Genomic DNA, 16,645 nt, shown 5'->3' with positions numbered 1-16,645 from the left:
CATTTGAGAACCTGTAAGTAACAAATTCTGCAAAAAGTCATGGAAGGGATATTAAATACCCCGTTGGAATAGGGAAGTGGAGTGACAGAGAATGAGGAACAGTCACCCACAGCAAGGTCAAAACATGCACGTTGAGCCACCAACTCCAGCTATGGTGAGATGCTCCACAGGGCTGTAGGACACTGTGTGAGCAAGAACAGAGGGGACTGCTGAGATGGCTGAGAAGCCAGACAGACTCAGAGAGATGGCACGTGACCTCACCATAAGAGTCGGGGAGAAGGGAAAAGTTGCAGAAGGTGTGTGGACGTGTTGGTGCTATGATTTGGAGAGGAGGCATCTCTCAAAGACTCCTGAGTTAATGCAGCAATGCTCTGTGGTGAACTGGTCCTATTATAAGAGCTATGACATAATCATTTCATCCTAGTTTGAATGGATTGACTGGGTTGTAACTGTAGGCCAGAAGGGCCTGGCTGGAGGAGGTGAGTGACTGGAGATGTGCCCTGGAAGGGTGCATCTTCCCTGTGGCCACTCCCACCTGCTTCCTGGCCACCATAAGATGAGATGCTTTTCTCTGCCACGCTCTTCTGCCATGATGCTCTGCCTCTCTCTGGGCCTTGAGCAATGGACTCGGCTGTCTATGGGCAGATCTCTGAAACCAGAAGTCCCTAAGAAACTCTCCTTCCTCTAAGTTGTTCTCGTCACCACAATGCAAAGCTGCCTGAAACCATTAGTCAGCTTCTTGTACTATAACAAAATCTCTGAGAAAATTGACTTACAAAGAGAAAAGCTTTCTTTTGGTTCTCAGTTTTGGAAGTTTCAGTCCAAGACTGAGTGGACCCCACTGCCTTGGGCCTCTGCTGGGCAGGCTGGATTGCTCTGACAGGGAACCCGTGGCGGAGCAAACTACTCACCTCATGCCAGGAAGCAAAAGGAAGAAGAAGTGACCAGGATCTCACAGTTCCCTTCCAGGGCACACCCCCAATGACATAAGGACCTCTGCTGAGACCCTACCTCCACAAGAGTCTGCCTCTCCCTGTAGTGCCACCCTGAGGACCAAGCCTTTAATTCATGGGCCATTGGGGGACATTCAACATCCAAAGTGTAGCAGTGGGCAATGAGAATGAGCTCTGACAGAGAAAACATGCAGAGCTTAGGAACAAAGTATTTAAATGGGTAGGTCCCAGTCTGTTTTGCGCTACTATAACAGAATGCCACCGACTGGGTAGCTGATAATGAACAGAAATATATTCCTCACAGATACAGAGGCTAGGAAATGCAAGATCAGGTGGACAGTATCTGGCAAGAGCCCACATCACCACATGGCAGAAGGGCAACAAGAGATTGAAAGAAAACACACAAGACCACATTCTCCCTTTTCCAGTGAAACCACTTCTATAATAGTAAGCTCACTCCTGTGATGACAGCTTCTCTCATGCACTCCATCTTCACCACCAAATCACCTCTCCTTTGGGCCCCATCTCCCAAAACCGTTGCATTGGGGATTGTTTGCAATACTTGCTTTTGGAGGGACACAGGCATCACAGCAGGGTGCATGGGACATAGGTCTGGCCAGCAGAGAGCTATACAGTGGAAACTAGGTTGAAAAGAAGCATGGGAGTGTAATGGAAGACCTTGCATGCAGAGCTAAAGGAGGTGAAACTGACCATCAGACCATCTCCAAACTTTTGATCATGCATTCCATTCATGAAAATAGCCTGAGCCAGACGCTTGTAATCCCAGTGACTTGGGAGGCTGAGACAGGAGGATCAAGAGTTCAAAGCCAGCCTCAGTAACTTAGCAAGGCACTTAGCAACTCAGTGAGAACTTGTCTCTAAATAAAATACAAAGAAGGGCTGGCTCAGTGGTTAAGTGCCCCTGAGTTCAATCCCCTGTACCAAAAAAAAAAAAAAAAAAAAATCCCTGAGTACATACCCTAATATGGATATGTGCATTTACTTAAACATTATATACCTGCTCCTGTTCTACTATTTTGTGTTATGGTATGTTCCTTATAGAAGACATAAAACTATAAAAATTGATAAGGTCAAGATTAGAATATGTCAATGTCTTGCTGACTGTAATGGCTTCATACTGTCAGAAGCATGTCCTCAAAGCACAACATACATTTACCCCACAAAATTGTCTTGAAAATTTAATTTCAGGGAGTCTTCTTCATAACTTTGAAGTTGTTTAGCCAACTCCTCACCAGGGCTCCTGTGATTGGCATTGCTGTGATCTCCTAAAGCGGCTGACCTGGGGCTTGAACCAGGTCTAGCAGAAGCTTTCACTTGGTTTCTTTCTACTTGTGCCTCAACACTCATATCTCCTCCAGACCCTGAAGCACCCATTATTCTAGAGTTTATTTAGTTAATGCTAATTAGAATTCCACTTTGAACAGTGAAGCTGTGGCTCCTCCTCAGTCTATCTAGAACTCCATGAGACAAGGACTGCCTCTCAAACAGGCCGACGATGCACACAACAGATGTGAGTAAAGCTTACCTTCTGTTTCTTTTAATATCCAAATATACACAGTTCCAGACTTTGCCCCCCATCTCCCTCTCCGCATGGCCTACTATAAGAGCCCCATTCTGGAGGCCAGCCACTGCTGTGATAATGAAAGCCCTTGCATGATTAGGAGGGAATCGCAGATTCCGGTCTGTATTTTAGGACTTTTTCGCTGTCATGGATGCAATGAGCTATCACTTGAGTCCAGACTGGAAACCAAGGGGGGTTGAATATGGGTTATATACGGGAAATCTGAGAGCCTCTGTGGCAAAATGGAGGAAGCTGTGGAACTGAATTTGATTGAGTAGTTAGATGAGACTAGCTTCCCAGCCAGAGTTCCCATCCCTTCCTATCATGTCAGAGACCCCATTGTAATTATTTGCATTGTCTCTCTGGCCCCTGCAGGCACCTGAGTCAAAGCTCTGCCCTGAGACAGGGCTGTGCAGTGAACAGGGAGGCCCAGGTGTGAACATGGCTGATGTAGCAGTCAACGGGCCAGGAAGTTGGTGGTCGGGAAGAAGAGAGATGATGCTGACATTTCTAGCCTGAGTTACTGGAAGGAAAGTGATTCCATTATTCCCCGCAAAAGAAGCAGCTTCTGCTTAGAAGACTGGTAGAGCAATAAGCTCATTTTTTGACGGGTTGAGATGAAGATACCAGTGCATAATCTGGTAAAGAAATGTCTAAAAGGAAAGTAGTTATACAGAATTGAAGAAGTGTTCTGGGTTGAATAGGGCCCCCCACCACCAAGGATGATTTCTTTTTCTTTCTTTCTTTCTTTCTTTTTTTTTTTTTTTTTTTTGCTTACCTGGGACCCCCAAATATGACCTTCTTTTGAGGTAGTTTTTTTTGTTTTGTTTTGTTTTGTTTTTACAAATGCAATGAAGCAAATTAAGGTGAGGTCACACAGGATTAACCCAATAACTGATATTCCCACCAGAAAAGGGAAATTCAGACACAGGTACATAGAGAGAAGAGGAGAATGTCAGGTGAAGAATCAAAAAGATAGAACCTCGGCGAAGGTGGAAAGAGACTGAAGTGACTCACCCACAACCCCAGAGTGCTGAGGATTGGGGCCAACCATGAGAAGCTAGAACACAACCTTCCCCTAGGACCTTCAGAGAGCACAGGGGCTATCTTCACCTTCAACTTGGACATTCAGCCTCCAGAACTGTGGGAGAATAAATTTCTGTCGTTGTAAGCCACCCAGATACTGGCACTTTGTTATAGCTTCCCTGGGAGACTAGTACAAGAAGAATCCCAATTAGGGATCCATGTGAGAGCTGAAGTTATAGGAGGTGTGCCGTCCAGTTGAGAGAAAACCCACCGGGGAAAGGAAAAATCCCAAGCTAGAATGCAGAGAAGGAACCACAGGGAGACTATCCAGGAAGGCAGACAGGGATCTGAAAACAGGAAGGAGCAGCTCAAGGAGAGGCAAGGATGTACAGGGACGTGGGAGGTGAGCAGAGGGCAGTGTCAGTGGAGGTGAACGCCCCCAAATGAGTGAGCAAGTCAGGAATCAAGAGAAATTCTTTAGAGGTTGGTGATCAATGAGCATGTTGAACCCCACATTCCAAGGAAAAGCAACTTTGAATGCAAAAAAAAAAAAAAAACAGTGTCCCCACCAATACTAGTTAGATGGGTATTGAGAGTAAGATACATGAAGTGGTGAGTTCCAAGACAGTGGGGGGAAACCAGGTAGGACATACACCAAGCTATTGGAATGGTTATCCCTGGGGACCTTCATATTCTTATCATAAGATGGCAAACCTCCATGTGGGTATTTGGATTAAAAAGAGATCCTAAGAGATGTCAAAATGCTACAAGTGTTTGATTCAGGAATTGTTCACTTCCTTTTTCTCTTTATTTTGTCATTTTCTTTGGTTTTCGTCTTTAAAATGGAGCAAATATGATTTTTCTTCAAGGATAACATCATTGGCACTATAGTCTAATAAGAATAAACGACTCCCCTGACTACCTTCTTCTCCCTCTCAGCCAACAGCACCAAACCAAGTCCATCTTTGATCCTCTGAATACTTTTCCTATGTCAAAGCTCTTAATTTGTTTCAAAATGACCCAAGCAAGGCAAAAGAGCTGTGCATGTAAGACAAGCACATTTTGGATTTTGTCAAGCAGCACACTTTATACTAAAGTTATGTGACAACCAGTGGCGTAGGCAAAAACTGTCCTGGCCCTCATTCTCACTCAAAATCCTCCTTGGCCTCCTCTCTCCTTACACTACTTAGAAGTAGCTCACTCCTACCCACTTGACACATGAGATGATTTTATATCAGCAACTACCTTTTCGGCAGTTTATTTAATATTTTTCTTGCTGGAAAAATCTCACAGAAATATAAATGTCTTAGTTTCTTTCATCACATTCAGTTCTTTTTATGATATCCAGTTTTTCTTCCCAAAGAAAATTGTGCTTAACTACAGGTGGTAACCTCATTTGTATTACTTTGTGAACCTATTTTCATGAGAGACTTCCAGAGAGGAGTACAGCCCACCTAGGAGAAGTCCTCACATCCTGGGGGGGCGGGGGTGGGGGTGGGGACAAGCTTACTGAGGCAGCATTTGGAAGGAAAGGCTGAGCCCTCGGGTTAAAGAGAGGGCAGGAGAGCAGAGAAAGCCAGGCTTAGGATGCAGCTTCACCTCTCTGTTATTGCTAAGTTGTTCCTTGTCAAAATGGGTGTATGTTTTTCTAAGGTGCTTTGTCCAAAAAATGCAAACAGTACCTCCTATAACGATGCCCTGAGAAGGAGCCCTGGTTTAAATGTTTTGACCCTAAGGGCTCCTGTATTGGAACCTTGTTTCCCAGTGTGGTGATGTGAGAGGTGGTGAACATTTAAGATGCAGGGCCTTGTGGGAAGTTACAGGGTCACTGAGCATAACACCTTGGGAAGGAATGGACATAGTTCTCCTGGGACCATGGTTAGTCATTGAGAGAGAAGTACTTTTTTTTTTCCTCTCTGGCTTCCTATTTCACCATGTGATCCCTCCCTTCTTGCACACTCTCCCACCATGAGAACATCTACCATGATTTGATGCAGACATGAATCTCTCACCAGAGGCCAAATCTATGGGGTTACCCAATCTTGGACTTTCAGTCTCCAAAATCATAAGCTATTCAGCCTCTTTTACTTACAAAGGGCTCAGTCTCAGGTATTTTCTTATAGCAACAGAAAATGAACTAATATAGATAGGAACACCATCATTTCTTGTGATATTCTTATCAAGAATGAATAACTTGCATTTAATGATGAGGACATATCAGACAAACCTAAACTTGTAGACATTCTTCAAAAAAGCTGGGTTGTAGGATATTAAAGAAATGTGGCAACTAAATATAATATAGCATCCTGGATTGGATCCTGGGCCATTCATGGGATAATTGGATAAATTTGAATGATTTCATTTGAAATTAAATTCTAACTTAATTCTACAAAATTAAGCTAGAGATTAATTGTTTCATATCAATGTTAATTTCCTGGTTTGGATCATTGTGCTGGTTTTGAAGAGGTTAATATTTGAAGAAGTTAAGTGAAATGTATATGGAAATCTTTGTACTATTTTTACAACTTTTTCTTGTAAGGCTAAAATTACTTCAAAGTGAAAACATGTTAATATGCAAATGCTTATTAGATGAAGGAGAGTGATTGCCTCTTCCATTCCTGCCTCTTCCTTCTTGAAGGTTCTGGCAGGGCCCTGGCTCCTCAGGGCTGTGTTCAGTTCTCCCAGCTAGGTTGTAGGACTTGTCCTCTGTGCTGAGCCCCGTTCCTTCAGAGACCTGTGAGGTTGGTGATCCAGTGAAGCCATCTGAGATGACGTGCTAGCAGCTAATCATGGTTCTCTGCACCCACCTTTTGAACTAGCTCTGCCTTTCAGGCAAAGCTGAGAACCTTCTGGGAATCTCACACATTTTACAGAACCAGAGGAGAGCTATTTGAACAATGAAAACACAAGAGGCCTCAAAAATCAGGATTTTCAAGTGTAACCTGAGGCAGAAGTACTCACCACGGGCTACAAGGCAGAGTCATCTGGGGAGCTCCCAATGTCTCTGACTTCAAACCCACTCTCCTCTGAGCATCCTGAATCAGAAGCACCTTCAGTGGGCTCAGGAATGTGATTTTTAATCCTCTGGAAAATTCCAATGCGATAGACCTGAAGAAAGAGGGCTACAATTCCCAAGAACAGTGTATCCTGGATATTCCTCAGGACAAAACAGACTCAGAGAAAATATACAATAACAACAAAAAAATGATGAAAAATGTTGCCAAAACCTCACAAAATTTTGGGGTAGGGGTGGGGGAGCTAGTCAACTTTCCGTTGCTGTGACAAAATACCTGAGGTGAACAACTTAAAGGGGGAAACATTTATTTTGGCTCATTGTCTCAGAGATTTCAGTCCATAGTCACTTGGCCCTGCTGCTTCGGGGCCTATGGTGAAGCAGCATGTCATGGCGGAAGAACGTGGAAGAGCAAAGCTGCCCACACCATGATGGCCAGGAGGCAAAAGGAGAGAGAGGAAGGGGCTGGAGTCCCAATATCCCCTTAAAGGCATGTCCCCCAATGAACTAACTTGCTTCCACTAGGCCCCGCCGCCTAAAGCCCCATCAGCTGGGGGTCAAGCCTTTAACACAGGAGACTTGCAGAACATTTAAGATCCAAACCATTACAAGGGGGTGGTAGTCAGTCCTGTGCCCATTTTATAGATAACAAAACTGAAGACTTAGTGAATTTCAGTTTAACAATTTTTTCAAAATCTCTAAGGTTTTTGGAGTTTTTGGTTTTGGGGTTAACCTACCCAAGTCACTCTTCTAAGAATGAATAAAGAGGAAGACGTGTTTGGGAAGCACTTTTGTATCCTCTAAGGGCTGTGGGAAACAAGGTAGGGACACTACCCTACAATGTCATTCAAGTCTTCCTGGTATCAGCAATTCCAGTGGGTTCACTGTGGACACCAGTCTTTATGTCCATGTTCCCCCACCTTTTTCCAGGGGGCCCACATTGGCCTGTCCAAGACATTCCTCATTGTGATGAATTTTGGAGACAGCGCTGGGTGAGGCTGTGGGTTCTGCAGTTTAGGAAACCTCCGGCCAGCTAGTTTCCCTTTGGACAGAACCCCAGTCTTTGCATGTGCAGCGAAGAAGGGAAAGCATCCTCTCCCTCATGGTGTAAACCCAGCCCCCCACCACACACAGACAGTCTGAGTGCTAAGAAGACTACCTCCAGCCTACCTCCCCGTCCTTTTCCCACGTAGGCCAGGAGGGACCCTGGGGGGGGGCAGTAAATGGTGAACCCCATATTGTTGCTTCTTGATAAGCCCAGCATGGAGCATCTGGCCCAAATCATGGCAGACGTTTGTGGCTCTTTTCACCATGTGGCAGGATGTGGGGCTTAGATTCTCATTTCAGCCTTGGGCCATAGCCTCCATTCCACCGCAGCACACACCCCACCTCATGAATAAAAGAAGGAATGAATGAGCTTTGGCCTCAGGAAAACCTGGGTTCAAATTCTAGATCCTCTACTTCCTATTTAATGTGCTTCATTTTTCTAGCTGCAGATTGTGTTCCTTCTGTTTTGGCTTCTGGGGGAACTTGAGCCAAATTCAGGACCACCTCTAAACTCAACCATCTGGTGAGCATTACTGGGTGGCTGATTGTTCCTACCATGTTCTGCCTTTGCTCTACCTCTCTCCATCAAGTTCTGATTATTTTCCTTTTGAGTCATAAACACTTTTGTTAAATACCTCAGATCCTTCAAGAGCAGCAGGAAACAAAACACATAAACTTCACTTTCCTGAGACTGTTTCCTTGTCCAGAAAATGACGGTGACCACTCGCAGTTCACAAGATCCCAGGGAAGGCCAATCACATGGACTGGGAGGGTGTGCCCAGCCCGGAGCAGGGGAGGGTGGAGCTGGCTGGGAGCTGGGTCCCTCCCCCACACCCTTGCCACCTTTCATGCCAGGTCTAAGGCCCTCAGATCTTATTTCTCAGAGAAACGTTTCTTATTGTTTGCTTTTTGTCCAGAATAGACCATGAATGTATGAGCTCAGTGAGCAACACTGGCCCAGTTATCCACGGAAAATAGGCATGTGGTGGGAGAGAGCTGGGAAAGGGGGGGGGGGAACGACACCCCTGGGACCCAGGGTGAGCCCGTGTGGGTGCAGGATTTCCTAAGATGGAACTCCATGTTTCAACAGGCTGCAAAGCAGCCCCAAATCTTATTTCCTCCTGTTTATTGACAGAGTCCCCCACCCTGTTTTCAATACTCGTTGACCTCTTTGACATCAGCCTGTGGGCACAAAGCCCAAATTCCTTCCATGGCAGGTCACAAGCCGGAAGGCCCCATGAAGCATGTTGCCCTGGAATTCTTGAAGCTGGCCCTCGTGTTCTTTCTGGAAGCTTCCCTGATGATGACGTGGAGGGAGGTGGTGGGGAAGAACTTCTGCTTGGTTTTGCTTCTGAGCAATTTGGGGCAGTGCTGATAGAGAAGGGGTGGGCGGAGGGTTGAGGGGTTGGAGAAATAATACCATGTTTGGTCTTGTGCCTGAAGTGAGATTTGGGAGTTTGGAAAGTTTCCCTGGTTCCTTTTCTCATAAAGTTGTGCAAAGCCTTGGGATGAAAACGTTCCTCCCTTTCCACAGGTCGGAGCTGATGGGTGTTGTCCTAAAACAGTTCAGACATTCCCTGTTCCCATCGGAGAGGACCTTCCATCTCGTTTCGTTCCATGTGTCGGTCACACAGCTTCAGGAAAAGCCTGAACAAACAGGTGACGGGAGCCTTGGGGTGATAGGAAAACTTTATAGGTTTTTGTTTCTAACTCATTAGGCGTATTTTGGTGGGGCGGGAAAGGACCACTTTTTCTTTCAGCCAGAATGGAACGAAGACCTTTTCCTCTGTGATATCATCCTCCAACTCTCACAATGCCACAAACTAGAGGGGCCACCAATGATGAGCAGCCAGAGAGGATGGCAGGCCCCCCAAGAGGCTCTGCAGCTAGAAGTGCTTTTCCCATATGTCATGGGGTTCCTCTGGGCTTCGTGGTTTAAAAAAAAAAAAAAACACTCCACACATTGAAAGAGTTATCACTTACTCATGTCAGCAGACTGTGGCTTCACAGATATGTGGGGTCACTTCTGGGTGATGCTAAACTGCCCGCCTGACGGGCAAAACACATGTAGCCCCAGGACTGGAGGCGTGGGGAAAGGCCTTGGGGGGACTGTGACCTCACCAGTGGGGCCCTGGTGACATTACAGAATGTAAGACTGACCTGGGATGGCTGTGGAGTCAACAGGACCCCAAGCAGGAATGCTGGCCCAGAGTCCAGGTGGGGAGCGGTCGGTGAACCTGGGGAGCCCGACAGCTAAGGCTTTATGAAATCACCCTCACCTAGGCATTTCATCTTACACTTAATTGTTTTTAGCACTTGGCGTTTATAAAACCACAAGGCAGCTTGACATTTCCACGGGTTCCACTTTCAAGGGAGAAAAAACTTAAACACCAAAGAGAGCCAGCCACATTGCCAGGCTTATATCATAACTGGGAATCCCAGCTCTGGGCTCAAAGCATGGGAACCTGTGAGACCATGGAACAATTAGAGAGCCACAAGAAGAAGCAGAGGGCAAGCTTTGGGACAGGAAGGACAACTCACAAGAGAGGCACATTGTCACACTGAAGTCGAGACTGACTCATCCCGTGGACGTGCAAGTGCTACTGAGTGAAAGAAGGAGGCCCTTGGAGCAAAGGCTGTTAGATCCAAGGATGTGACTGATAGAAATCCTTTACCGCAGGGACAGGTAAACATTTCCTGAAGCAATTGAAGCCCAGAGCCCCACAGTCCATACATTGCACATCTTGCCCTTTGAAAACTTCTCCAAGTCGATGGCCAGTGATTTCAGCCTAGGGTTCTCTGCACAACAAAGAAAGTAAACAGAGGTGAAAGTCTTTGTAAAAAACAAACAAACAAACAAAAAAACTATAGCATAGTTTTTTTTAATGAAACAAATGTTCATCAAGGAATGAATGGACAAAATCAATGTGGTATATCCATATAATGGATGATTATTCAGCCATGAAAAGGAATGAAATACTGACACATGCTACAATATGGATAAGCCATGAAAAAAATATGGTGTTAGAAGACATAAATAAAAGACCCTATGTTATATGATTCCATCTACATGGAGTATCCAGAATAGGTAGACTCAGAGAGAGAGAGAAATCAGATGAATGGTTGCCAAGAACTTGGAAGGCTGGGAGAAGAGAATGACAGTTTAATTGGTAGGGGGATTCTATGTGGGGTGATGAAAATGTTCTGAAACTAGATGGATGATGACTGCGCAGCACTGTGATTGTATAAATGCCGCTGGATGGTGAACTTAAAATGGCTAATGATATTCTATATGAATGTCACCCCAAAATGAGTTACAGAATCACTTCCATTTGTATGTCTGATAGGGCAGATGATGGAGGTGTGAGTGAAGCAGGAACAAAGAAAGCAACTGGGGACACTTCTCTTGACCCAAGGGCAGGGCTGCTGGGGAGCTCAGTCCACACTGTCCAGGCTCCGCACTTCAGACAAGGGGCTGGATTCCCCCACGAAGAACAAATGTTGAGTTCGTCTTCCCTTGGGAAAAAAACCTGAGAAAGAGAAAAGGCTTGAGAAAAACATATTATTGTTATTTTTTTTTTCTGAAACCCAGACCCTTTCTGAGCCACTGGATGAGCCCTTTTTCCCATGACGCAGGCAAAGACAAGCGTGGCCCTGGCTATGTCAGTCACTTAGGACAGCTCTGCCAGACAGAGGTCTCATTGGGGTAATGTCACTGGAGAAAGCCCACAGACAGGATGGACCAGAGCCCAGCAGCTTGCGACGCTTCTCAGTTCATGATAGAAGGGGGCAGCACCCCCTGGATTGGGCCTCTTCCCATATGAAGAGCTCACCACTCAACAAAGCCCACTCCCAGGCCCACCACCCACTTTCCCTTACCTGGGTCAGAGACGTTCCAGGGTTCAGTGCCTCCTTCTGTTGGCAACCTCCCTGCAGGTCATAAGCTCCCCCATTAGAAAGCTGCACAGAACAGCAGCAACACCAGGAAATGGTTCTGATAAATTAACAACGATCCTATCTCCAGATTCCTAGTCATCTTTATTTGATGCCTCTTAATGACGTTTTCAAGTGTTTACCTAGAAAATAGATTCTTATCTTCTTAGAAATGAGCTTTCCAATAAAACTAGAAGTCCGAGTACATAGATCTGGAGACTTTAAGAGAAGAATGTTACATCACAGCATTTATAGCTCTAAAAGGTATGTTAAATATTTATAAATTTTGACATATACATAGTCCCAAAATGTCTGAAAGGAAAAAAAAAAAAAACGACTTTTCTATGTGTTCTTTCCATGGCCAAGTCTGAGAACAAGTGTTTAAATAATGAATACAAATGTTTGAAAAAATCAATTTTATGACTCCACTAGACTAAATTTCATAAATGATTAGAGTTACTTAACGATTCTCATGAGGGTGGAGTTTAGCCGCTGCGCGGTGTTATTGCTCCTTGGGTTTCTGGCTGAGGCCTTCGGCACCATTTGCCGGTTGAAAGGCTGTGGTTTTCTACTGCTATTAGAGCAAGGAAGCACAAATGGATGGGCTGATGGTGAGGCTAACGATTGTGAGGGTATTTTTAATTTTTTATGTTCTCTGAAGTTTCTAGTTCTTTTTCAGCATTATTGTTGTTGTTGTTGTTGTTGTTATTCTCTAACATTTAAAGAACACTAGTTCTCTCAAGACCGGATCAAATGTAAATGCAAGCAAGAGAGTACAATAGCTGAGATTGTCATGGAAGGGCCCACACAGTCATCCACCTCGTGGGGCAGGTACTACTGAGGCAGGAAGATAGGTCTCCCATAGGCAGCCAGGATAAGGGCCTTGGAGAAGGGCACAAGGGGAGAGGGATGCCATGCCAACCTGCAAGGAGACAGTGGGTCTGAAAGACATCCTGTGACCTGCGGCCCCTGCTGGCGTCAACCGTGAGGCCTTCTCTTGAGTTAAAGACAACACCTGCTTCTGTTCCTCACAGCTGCAACCACAGCCGACTTTCCTTAGTTACCCTTGCCCTTTCCCCTAGCAATGTCCAACCACAAGCAGACCCCTGCCCGAGATGCTTCCTCTCCCCCAACATGTGTCAAACCACAAGATTGGACCTGTCTTCTTAATTACATAAATAAAAGATTGAAACCATGCACTTCTGATTGGCTTATTAAGCTCAGAGCTGGAAGAGCTTGATTGGTTCCCTGCTAGCATACCTCCCCTGGCCAATTACCCATGCTGGGCCATCCGATACGTCCATTTAAAAGCTTTGTGAACTATGGCTGGTGTGAACCAAAATAGCAACCGAGCAGCACTGGCCAGGCATGGGCAAGAGGCAAGCTTGTATTTTGTCTGGCCAAAGAGAACTCAGGGAAATCTTTTGGAAAACTTGTCACCAGCTGACCGGGCTGATGAGATGAGCTGGGCTTAAAGGAGCTGGCTGCAGTAATAACTAAGAAAATGGCAAAGAAACCAAGCAACACATGAAAATGAGTTTCGTGGGTGGGACCGCTCTGTGACCCCAAGGGTCAGCTCCATGCTGGATAGCACTGGAAGGAACAAGAGAGAGAGCACACCCGGAACCCCTCTATCTATTGGGAAAAAGACATTCGATAGAATATTCCAGCCAAATCAGTCAAGGGATAGGGTTTTGAAAGGTGGAGTCTTATGGTCAGTAGATTGATTGACATCTTGGCAAGTCACACCCATCTCAGGTGCTGTGTGGGATCACAGGCAGAGTGAGAGGAAAGGCACACTTGCGTCACATAGTCCTATCAGCCAGACCGGCCACCTCATGTGCTCAAATGCACATAGCTCACACACACAGCCCATGGATGGCTTGCAACAGAAAACTTCTGAGAAGGAATTTTTTCCTGGATAAAAGAAGAAGAAAGAGAGCGAGGAAAGGGAAAAAAGAGAGACTGCACCCCAACCCCTTCCTTCCGCATACAGCCATGTCAAGTGGATGGACCCTGGGAACTGTGATGACCAACTTATGATTTTGATAAAAGGCCAGAAGAATTCAAGAATCACCAAATCAGAGTGCTGTCCTGCAGAACTAAGCCCCTCTCACGCTGAGGGGTGATTTGCAGAAGGCAGCTGCCCCATCACGCCTTGAAGTTATGTTTCCCACGGGCTTGAAATGACATCCTTGTGGCTGCTCTTCAGGTTGCACCACCCCCTGCCCCATGCAGCAGGTGAATCAGCGCTAGCAAAACTGGACTTCTCCGTCTCTGTCTGCAGCCGTGCCTAGTTAGACTTACGATGTATTCTTCTGTCTCGACATTTTTATCACTTTGCTGCTTCTGCTCCTGCTCACGGTGCACACATTGATGCCATTAGAGAAAGTGCAATTCTTCTTTAATGCAGACTCAACACAATCTGCTGGCAGCAAAATGCCTTCCAGGTTCCTGCAGTGGCAGTGTCCTGAGCATCTTCAGCTTCTGAGTCTAAAGGTGACGTTTTCCTGCTATGTGCTACTGACCACGTCTACTTAAAAGGCCCTTGTGTCCAGTTACTTCATTAAACAGGAGACAGGGTAAACCCAAGAGTTTTGAGGCTGCTGTCAGTATGCCATGCATATTGTTTATCAGTAAGTTGTTTTTTAATAAGGAGAAGCCCACTAAAATAACAATATAGTATATTCATAAGCCAAGTAACATGGTAGCATATTATCGAGAATTAAGAATGATACATAATCATATGGGCTGTACTTTTAAATGACTGGCAGTGCAATAGATTAGTGTACACCAGCAGCATCACCACAAGCACCTAAGTAATGCATTGTGCCATGTTGTGACAGCTAAGTCACTAGGTGATAGAAATTTTTCAGGTCCATAAAAATCTTATGGGATCACTGTCATATATGTAGTCCATCATCAACTGAAGTGTTGATATATGGCACTTCACATATATGACTAAAGTCTCAGCCCTCAAATTTATAACCCACTGGGGTAAAGCATCTGCAATGCATGGAGCCTATGTTATGTGCCCTGTGCCAATGCTAAGGTTAAATATATGACCTTTACACCTAAGCCCATGTGTCTAACCTCACTCAGTGTCTTGTGTCAAACACTCAGTACCAGGGGCCTGGAAAGTCACCTAAGGCAGACTAATGTGAGCAAGGCCACTTAGCAAATGTGTACAATTCCAGAGCAAGCCCACAGGACCTGTTCCAGTCTTGCTGCTCTTGTGTGGTTTCAGAGGACGAACAAGAACCTGGTCTGGAGCACAGCAGACTCCACAGTGATCAGGACATAGAGGCCTAGGGAATGGCATCTGGAGACCTCGCCAGAGCAACTGTGCAGGAGCAGGGGTTGTCATGGGGGATCCTCAAAGAGGGCTTTGGGCACGGATGGAAATGGGAAGGAGTCTAAATGGTTTCTAGAAAGTTTTTCTCCTAATTTCTGAAATGCTATATTTCCCAGAGCAGTTTTTCTCCCCAGTGTGTAGGTCCAAAGGACAGGTGCATCCAAATCCATCTGGTCATCTCTTAGAAACATAGATTCCTGAGTCCTTTCTATGAACTACTGAATAATTACTTTGGAGACCAGAACCTGGAATAACTGTTAACAATCTGTCTTGGTAAACCTTGTACACACTCAGCTGAGAACCCTTGCTCCAGATGATGGCCCAAGGACCAACCCAAATATTTATTCATTCAACAAACATTGACTGTTCCAGGCCCAGTGCTAAGAACTGATTAAGACAAACTACCTTCATTACCATAAGCAATAAGAGAGAATCATGAATACATTTATTTCTGTAATATCTTGCATTTCCAAGGTCACCAAAGAAAAACTATTCTACTAATTATGGCTTAATTGAGAGAGGGAGAATTGGAAACCTCTTAGGCTCAGATTTGCACATTGCAAAGGTCTGGATAATAGCTCTGGAGGGCTATTCTGAGCTTCATTAAAAGATGCCCCTACTACAGAGAATTCTGTCTCCTTCTCTTCTACAAAGTGTAAAAACAAAGAATGCAATTGGGAAAATATGCTTGTTTTAAAAAGTCGTTTGCAGAAACTGATAAAAACAAAAAAAAACTCTGTGACCGCATCTGCCCCTGTATTCTAAATTCTTACCCATTTTTTTTATTATTATTTTAATGAGGTCAGTACAGAACCAGTGTCTCTGCAAATGGTCCAGTGTCAGCTTCGGATAACACATTCCAGCAAACTAGAGGCAGACACAATTGAATTCCCCAGAGGTGGCCTTCACAGCCGGGAACAAATCTGACTAATCTAGTAAAAAGAAATATCTAACCCGAGACGTGTGCATTTAGATATAACTCTATAAAGCCAACACTAATTAATCCTCCTGCTCACATGAAATGGCAAAGGAATTGACAATATTACCAACTTTCAAAAAGTCTTTTTAATTGCCCTGTAATTCTTCCCAAACAGCCTGGTCCACCTGTGCCCAGTCTGCTCAGAGGCCAGCAAAGCGTGTACCATTTACCTTTGCCAAGGATCAACTACTGAACACCGAAAGTGACCCCAGAGCCCTTCACAGTCCCCTCTGGCCGTCACCTTCCTGAGAAGTTATTTTTGTTTGTTTTTCATGCTAGGAAAGAAATTGACTTAGATTAAAATTGTGGACGACGGGCACTTTGCCTTCCATTTGGGAAGGGTCAATAAGTACGTTCATGATTTAGAATGACTTTCCTTTAGATTTAAAGGCAAAAAAAAAAAAAAGCAGCGTTTCACTTTGAACACAAGTTCTGGAATACAGTCCTGTAGGGTGGACAAGCAGAGACGGTGAGGTGCTCAGAGGGCTGCCACTGAGTGGGAAGAGGGGTCCCAGGATGCCCATCCCTGTCTCCCACTCAGGCTCAGGCCAAGGCCTGGGAGGTCTTGCTGGGATGCGAGCTCTGAGGGCATTCTGTTTCCAGTCCAGCCACATTCTGATTCTCATCCTGGGTTCTCATCTGCCCCAGCTGGGAGCTTCCAGGTGGTTCCCAACTCCCAGAGCCAGGACCGTTCTGCCGTAGGACCCAGAGCCAAGCCTGTCTGGGGGGCCCCAGCTGAAGCAGCTCTGACTCATGA

Source organism: Ictidomys tridecemlineatus, chromosome 5 (assembly GCF_052094955.1).
Source record: "Ictidomys tridecemlineatus isolate mIctTri1 chromosome 5, mIctTri1.hap1, whole genome shotgun sequence".
In the NCBI taxonomy this organism is placed as follows: Eukaryota; Metazoa; Chordata; class Mammalia; order Rodentia; family Sciuridae; genus Ictidomys; species Ictidomys tridecemlineatus.
The sequence above is the reverse complement of the archived record's forward strand: the minus strand, read 5'-3'. Positions refer to the sequence as shown.